We start from the raw sequence: 8,159 nt of genomic DNA, 5'->3' as shown, positions 1-8,159 counted from the left end.
TGAGTATTTGCATTGGTATTCAAAGTGATTTGTAAGAAAAAACGTTGAGAAACTGAGGTGAAGAGGAAAGAAAGAAAGAAATATATTAATTCATTGGCATTCATCATTATCATTATGTTTGTCATTCATTGTTTGAATCAATTGTATTTATGGACTAGAACATTCTTCAACTTTTATTGCCGATTTACGGATCAATAAATGAAATACCTTTATTCTAAACAGGTTATTAACGGTTTATTGTTGTTGTTTTGTTTGTCCAGTTAGATATCAATTAACAATATAACTATTCACATGTCACAAATTCTGTAGAGGAAGTGATAATAATAATAATTGTATTTTAATTTTACGTTGTTGTAGTTTTTTTTATTATTTTCAAATAATATATAACCTTTTTGTTTCTATTTGATTTGTCGGTAGTAAACTGAGTCATCGTGTCACATTCGGCTACAGGATGGGTGACTCAGTAGAATGTCACCACCTCCCGCACCCAAAGGGAGTCACATGTTGAAACTACAGTTGTGGCTGCAGCCCTGCACAGAGCACACCTGCTGTTGGTAAAACACGCCCACATACCTGCGAGAACCAGGAAGTGGCATTTTCTTTTAGACCAGACGAAACCGAAATACTAACCAGAATTTAGTCCCTTTGTAATCCTCACCGTCCTCTGCACCCTTCACGTCCATCCTAACTTTTCGGCTTAATCTGCTCTGGACACACACAAACACAGGAAACAGACGGAGTTTCACCTGGTAAGTAGATCGTGTTTTGTTTGACCTGAATGTCGACATGTCTTCACCGTGTTTCGTCGCGCTCATTACCATATTAGGGCATTACACCGATGCCTACCAGAGCCAGACAGGTTTATTTTGGCGGTTAAAGTAATAAACAACAGTTTAATTTGCTCTTAAGGGCAGCAGGCTTTCATTTGTATCGGGTTACTTTTTGCCGAATGTGACTTGCAGTGTGTGCAGGCCTCAGTGCTGCTTAGTGTGTGTGTCCTCTCTCTCTGTTCATGCATTGTGTTCGCTCCAGTGCAAATACAGGAGGCACTGCTGCTTGACAGCTATTGTTTATTCAGTGTGTGTTGTTACAGGCGAGCAGTTTGAGCTGCCACATTTGGTTTCCAGTGGTGCAACTTATTTAAAGTATCCCAACATAAGTCCAGTAAAGCAAGCTGGCTTTACTGAAGTGAAGCTTGGGGTATACGACAGCAGGAGTTGCTTGTTTTATTCTGGACACTAGTTGCCACTTCACCTTATTAATCTAGAGGCTGAAACAGCATGGAGGTGGTCAAAGGCTTTTGTTTGAACTGTTGTGTTGAATCAACTTTGTGGTCCTTTTGTGTTGCATTTTAATATAACCTTTTGGATTATTTTTCACTATACTATCATAATGGTTTGTAATATTTAGTCTACCCTACCTTAATATGCACGTTACCAGTTTATTAGGTCCACCCAGTTAAAACCAATGCTGTCTAATACAACAGCCCTGCAGTGAATCGTTCCCTCCTGAAGGTTGTGATGTTCAGTATTTGTTGAAATTCTTTTAGAGATGTGATGATTCAACGTTAATGTCACTTTTGGTGGAAGTAGTTTGTGTTGCTTCTATTTGACCTGCCCTCCACAATGACTGGGGTGGACAAAATAATAGAAACACCTGTATGTGTAACGCAATACGATTCTGCAGCGCCACAAAACTACTACAGGCTCCTCCCGTCCACAAGCCGAGTTGTCCTTGGGCAAGAAGCTCAAACTGATCCCAAATCAGGCATCTTGTTGGCAGATACCGACTCAGAATCAGACTTATAAAACTCTAAAAGTGTAATTGTAGAACGTGAACTCTGCTTCTGGTCCTTAACCCACAAACAATTCTAGGAACATGTTCACTCTCTAAGCTCAGCTGCTCTCTCATTCCTCAACTTACATTGTTTCCTTTTACCATCTCTTGAAAAGAAACAAAAACCTGCAGCAAGGACAACAGGCTTTTGTTTAATGCAAAACTGTAACATGTATATTTTGTACCCTGATGATCCCGATTATACCTGTGGAGGGCACGTGCACACGTGGACTCTCTTTCCTCTGCCTGTCAATCTCTCTCTCCGCACTCTCATCACAGATTTGTGAGTGGCATGTGTCCCTCCATCTGCCTCGCACATGCATTGCATATGGACATTGCATAATGGTCTTGGGTCTTAGTAATTCAGCGCCACTCCCAACACGTGGGGAAGTGTTGAGGGTCAGAAAAAAAACAAACTGCTTATGTAAAAAGCATTACGGCGACCAAACAACTCGAGCCACATTTGCTCACCCTGTTGAAAAAGAAGACGTTCTCATTAAATAGTGAAAACATGCAGTGACAGAAATATTTTAAGCTTTTTAGAAAAAGTAAAGGCCCTGAAAAAATACTGAATTATAAAGGTTTAAGGTGGAGAACAAAACACACCCAACACTTGTGATTGTAATTTCCATTACTAAGAATTTCTAGAAATTATTTAAAAAATATTGGCCTGAATTTTTATTTAAAAAGAAGAACAAGTGTGCTGAGGAATGATGTTTGTTGTTGAGAGTGCAGACTGAAGCAGATGGCCGTGCTCATCCGGTAGCTGAGAACAATTCTGGCTGTGTTGTAATGCCAATCGGAGACTATTATTATATAGCCTTTAGATATATAGATGGTGAATATTTTTCTCGAACACCTGCCTTTGTCCACATCCAGCATCCCATTCCAGTTGTTTTGGTCCACCTGTTTGATGTTTTTAGCCCGATATTTACTCTTCCTTTTTAGCTCCGTTTGTCTCCAACATCTAATGCGTCACTTTGTTTGAGCTTCACTAGCTTCTTGCTTAATTTGTTTGCTGGTTGGTGGTGGGCAGGTAGTGTGCAGCGGGCAGCAAACAGTAAAATGTGCCATCAAATCAAAACTATGAGCTACGGGAGGCTAAAAACAACTCGTTGAAGCTTGTTTATTACGTTCTAGAGTTTTGTTGTTGTTACAATTTGATAAGTACAGAAACTAAGAAACTGTATTTAAAGGGAATAGCGTGACCTTTTGTAAAATACATTTGATTTGCCTTCTTACAAGAGACCACTCTCACATCTGTACCGTAAATATAAAGCTACTGCTAGGAGACAGTTAGCTTAGCTTAGCACAAAGATTGGAGCAAACAAAGAAACTCCTCTAAACTTCCAGAATTAACACATTATATTCTGTTCAGTCAATCGGGACAGAAACCCCGGTGTCAAATCAACCATCCAATTGACATTTTAACTACCAGTACACTAAAAACAAAACAGTACAGTCTTTCTCAACAGTATGTGGTGTAACACATGAAACACATCTTATCTTATATCGTTGTTTATTCTATATTTTTTCCAGCCTTTTATCAAACACCATTTCCCATACGCCCTAGACATTTGCAGGCTCAACAAAACACAAAAAATATGGGCCGGTCAACCAAGACAACAAGTGAAAACATGTTGAATAAGTTCAGTAGATCAGAGAGGAACTAAAGGTCAGGCGATATCTGTGGGTTGGTCCCTGCCAGCATCCTCTTTGGTGTCCTTAGATCCATTGTTCTGCTTTAGTGTGTATTGGCCATACCTGATACATTTAATAGTCAGTGTCAGAACGGATATCTACCCAGTGTGTCAAATAGGTTCTTCACTCTTTAGCTTTAACCTTTAACCGAGCTTTAACGATGAAAACCAAACAATGACCCCTGTATATGTGAAACAAGCATCATGGTTGAAGAACACAAAAACAGAGAAACATTGCAGGTCTGTAGATCGCTGACACCTTCACTCATCAAGATACATGTCAGCACAGCTGTGCCCCTTCGTGTGTTGTGTTTGTGTGCATGTTAATCTAGGTGTTTTGTTTTCATCCCTACACGTACACACCCTCGTCTGCCAGGATGCAGTTTGGTCTGGATGAGTGTTCTCTGTGAGATTACTGTAAGGTGTTGGATTATGATAAAAAACCGCCTGTGGATGTCAGTGTGATTTCTGCCCAGAGGGGGCTCCTAATCCGGGCTCCTCTGACAAAGACGACACACAGGGTGAACTTAAACTTGTGCTGTTGTTACGCTTTTTAAAAATAGAAGTGTGTTATTTTTGTGTCTACCCCCCCCCCCCCCCGCGCTGCGCTCCTGCTCTCAGCCCCCCTTCGGAGCACTGAGGGATTTCTGCTGCCCTGTAAAATCTGCAGCAGATCTCATGGCACGACCATCCAGAGCCGTAATCCAGACATCCAAGCTGCTGGAATATAAATCCTGGCCGGAGTTCGCTTCGGCTGGTAATTCATCGAGGCAGGGCAGCCCGGTGACTCGTGGATGACGAGATATATACACGTTTAATCTGTGCTGCGGTGTGGCGTGCCACGGTCTGGCTCAGGTGTGGGAGTGGAGAAGGGCGCTCCTTATCAGGGAGAGGGAGGTGGGGGTGTATCATAGAAATGGGTTAAAGACAAAACTAATACATGGTTATCAGAAAATCAGGTTCAGCTTTATTCCAAGCCACCACATGTGTCTTTTGCTAGAACCCTCTGCATCTGTCATTTCAGTGGCCTCATTTAAATGCATTAGGTGGCTGCAGTAATTTATTTTATTTTTTATATTAGATAGCAGTAGGAACATGACCGTAAATGAGGGAGATTGAGATGAAACAGAGGCTGGCTGCATTTAAAGCCGGGTACCTTTTTGTTTCTATGTGTTTAGCTGTCGTTTTTCACGCAGTGCTATTTTTGGTCTGACGTGATTTTGTTGTCATTGGGACCCAAAATGACTGAATTTGCAGCAGCTTTTCGCCGTGCTAAAAATGTGCCACCACTTTGGTGTCTGTTTGCAATAAGTTGAATCTTAAACCCTAAAATAGGAACAAATGCATACAGAGAATGAATGCCAATGAAGCCTTTCATTATCAAGTATCTTCCAGTGTAAAATATTGACACGTTGCTGACATTTTGCTAGCTCTGGCTAGCTTTACGCTTCCTGCTAGCACCCGCTCAGTCAAGCAGGATGTACGGCTCGTGTAGGAAGTGACACGTGTTGTTGTTCCTGTGGTGGGTGAATGAGTCGATACATGATATGATAACGTGGTATCGGATCAGTCCATAAACTTGCATAGTCACTCGCTGATACCAGGTCTCTGAGGTATTTACGATACGGGTATCGGTATCGGAACACTGTGGTTGTTGGTAAACGTGTTAAACAATCCGTCAGATTGACTATTTCTTGGCAGACAAAGTGCATCTGGAGGAATTGTTAGATCTAACAAATATTGTGTTGATTGGGTGAATTTGTTTTAAAAGATAAATCTGGTGGTATTCTATATTTTTTTCTTTTTTGCATGAAAAACCAACAATGTTCTGATGTGACTAACACACAGCCTGGTATATCTTCTCCCTCTGTGCCATGAGCCACACTGTTACACTGGGTCACATGCATGCAGCATTCCTTTTATGTTTTCATATAATCCCACATACTTAGATACTCACTAAAGCACCAAATGTGTACCAATCCGCAGCAGAATATACTCCCCAGCAAATGCACCATTTCCTCCAGTTTAAGAAAAAATGAATACAACTACAGTGACCAGCTGTTTTTGAAGATTGAAACTACATATTTGTGAGACGCTTTTAAAAGATTTACATCTTCAGTAAAAACCTGCCTGCCACAGACAGGATAGGGACGTCTGATATTGTGAGACAGACTATTACATTGTATTAATGAAGTGACTGCGTTATGAAAGGGAAACACCAAATGGTATTTGGTTTGACAAAAATATAAATATATACTGTGGTATAAGATCGTATTCCTGAGTCAGAATCTGCCCGAGCAGCTGCAGACCGAGGCGTTCACAGAATCAGGGCATTGCTCCGAAAACAGGTTTTGTACTCGCAAATCTGTCCCTGTTCACTCTGAAATCTTGAAGTGCAGCTTGATTACAGCTTAAATGACTTAAGTAGTAGTTGTGTCATTTAATAAACCCCCATAATGGGTTAGCTCTGGCGGAGGGGTGTGTGAGGTTGAAGTAGATGGGTCTGTCTGGGTGTAAATGGTGAGAAGACTAAGCCTGGATGGGGGATTATAGGAGAAGGGGGCGGAGAGCATCCATGATCTGTCAGGGCTTAGTACCACAATTATTCCAGTGGCTGCAGCAGCAGCAGTAGTAGTGGTGGTGGTGGTGGTGGTGGCAGAGGCTGCGTTTTCATTAGTGTAATGTCCAGAGAAGCTCCAGAATTATGTAAGAGTGACGTGCAGTCATCCTCTCTCGGGCCGGCCCACCGCCTGGTTGGAACGTGGCCGTTTGTTTCCCTTTTATCCTCCCTCGCTCGGAAGAAGCCAAAAAAAAAAGGACATCTGTCGGAGTCGGCAGTAAGGGGGACAGGACTCGTAGTCGCTCCGCCGCGGGGACCTCGTCGCTCCGGGGAGCTGAAGCCGCTGTTTCGTAGGCATGGCGAGGACAAATTTGTCGAGTTGAGGATGCGGAAAGGACATGAGCAAACGTGGAGACGTCGAATGTGCCGCTGGTCTTGCACTTCGTTTAGAAGATGAGTGACGGGAGTGTAGCAGCAGTGGGAGCAGTGTGATGCTGTCGCCGTTAAGAGGAGAGAGTTAGACGATGAAGTTTAAGAAGTTCATCACGATCATGCAGGCGGCCATAGGGGTTGTGCCCCTGAACAAACGGGAGCTTCTGCCGCCCGGCAGGAAACTGTGGAGACCCCTGGGGTGAGTTGGATCACATCGTGTCGTCACCTTTAAACGTGCATAGAGAGCTTCTGATGTTTCAGAAGTTATGGTTCCTTGTTAGTGCCTAGTTCATGGAGGCAACAGATGGATTTTAGAAGAATGTAAAACAGAAGTGGTGTGTGGTTGTGCAGATAGTTTGGGTTTTATATGACCAGGTTTTGAGTGTCTGAGTAATAGACCTCACAGATTTGAAAATTGACATCAACGTCAAACAGAAACAATCTCTGTTATTCAGAATAATCCAGGGTAGTAGAGGACGACATCTCAGAGAAAGACATCTAAAAAAACTGGCACAAATAAAACCAAAAGTATCTTGGTCAATGACATGACGTGCATATTTTTGTGTCCGAGTCCACTATTTCCTTTTAAAATAATTGTATCAATTCATGACATATATCATTGCATTCTATAAAACCGATCCAGTTGTGATACATTTTCAGTACAATCAAATAATATATATTATTTTATGTTTTGCCACCTCAAACCCTGAACATGTCAGGCGGTGCACCTGTCCTAGCAGATGAACAGACTAAGAAAACTATTAAAAAAGGTGTTTTAAATGATAATAATTTCAAAATAAAATACTATGGCATGCTTTTATTGTTGAAACGATTCAAATAAATCACATTTTTACAAATACCAATTGTTTTAAGCTGTTTCAATAATTAAAAAAACTTTTGTCCAGCAATTTGAATGTTCTCAAATGTCAGGGTGGCACAACTGTAAAGATGGGACTTTTAGTATGAAATTAAAGTGCAAAACAGTAAACAGGATATTGCATCATCAAGAGGACCTCAACTGACCTTTATAGCAGAGTGAAAATGTTTTTATATCTCTTTTGAATGTTGATAAAAACAGCTACTTTCAACTTATGGGTAGAGTGGTTCACTTTCCATGTCATGATTTTTGACTATTTCATTGGACCCTTCTGATGCATTTGGACTTAAAGGTTTCAGGGATTTATTAAATTGGTGCCCTGACTGCTTTGAGAGACACTATATATTTCAAGATTGCTGTTCATCACATTGCAGATAAATGCTCCATTCATCTCAAATAAACTGCTACTAAAAGTACTTTTAAAAAAACTTATTTTCGATACACCAATTGTGCGTCCCTACATGCGCGACCCATCTTCACATCATCGAGATGTGATTCCACTGGAAGATGTCAAACATCATCATTGAATTATTTCCCAATAGGTTAAACAGGCACTTAAACTGCATCACCTGTAAGGGAGGTCAGACATAATGTATTATATGCAAGTGATTGAGTATTTCAGTAGTTACAGCTGATTGAACGGATGTTTAAAGTTGTTGGTGGCGTTTGATACATTAGTGTATAAACGATACCTGGGTTTTGCTCTCTCAGAATAAGGTTGAGACGTGTGTTTACCAGACAGGAAGTGTCGAAC

At 41.2% G+C, this 8,159-nt stretch overlaps 1 protein-coding gene across 2 annotated transcripts in view; it reads left to right on the top strand.

Moving 5' to 3' along the window:
• Window positions 1-586: 586 nt before the first annotated feature.
• tjp2a (tight junction protein 2a (zona occludens 2)) overlaps window positions 587-8,159 on the top strand; it is a 28,987-nt gene continuing 21,414 nt past the window's right edge. For both annotated transcript variants that reach the window (XM_079178544.1, XM_079178543.1), the window contains exon 1: window positions 587-749. The gene's annotated coding sequence lies outside the window, so the exon portion shown is untranslated. The remainder of the gene's footprint in view (window positions 750-8,159) is intronic.

Source organism: Pholis gunnellus, assembly GCF_910591455.1.
Source record: "Pholis gunnellus genome assembly, chromosome: 18".
Classification (NCBI taxonomy): Eukaryota; Metazoa; Chordata; class Actinopteri; order Perciformes; family Pholidae; genus Pholis; species Pholis gunnellus.
This window is presented reverse-complemented; position numbering and strand designations above follow the sequence as displayed.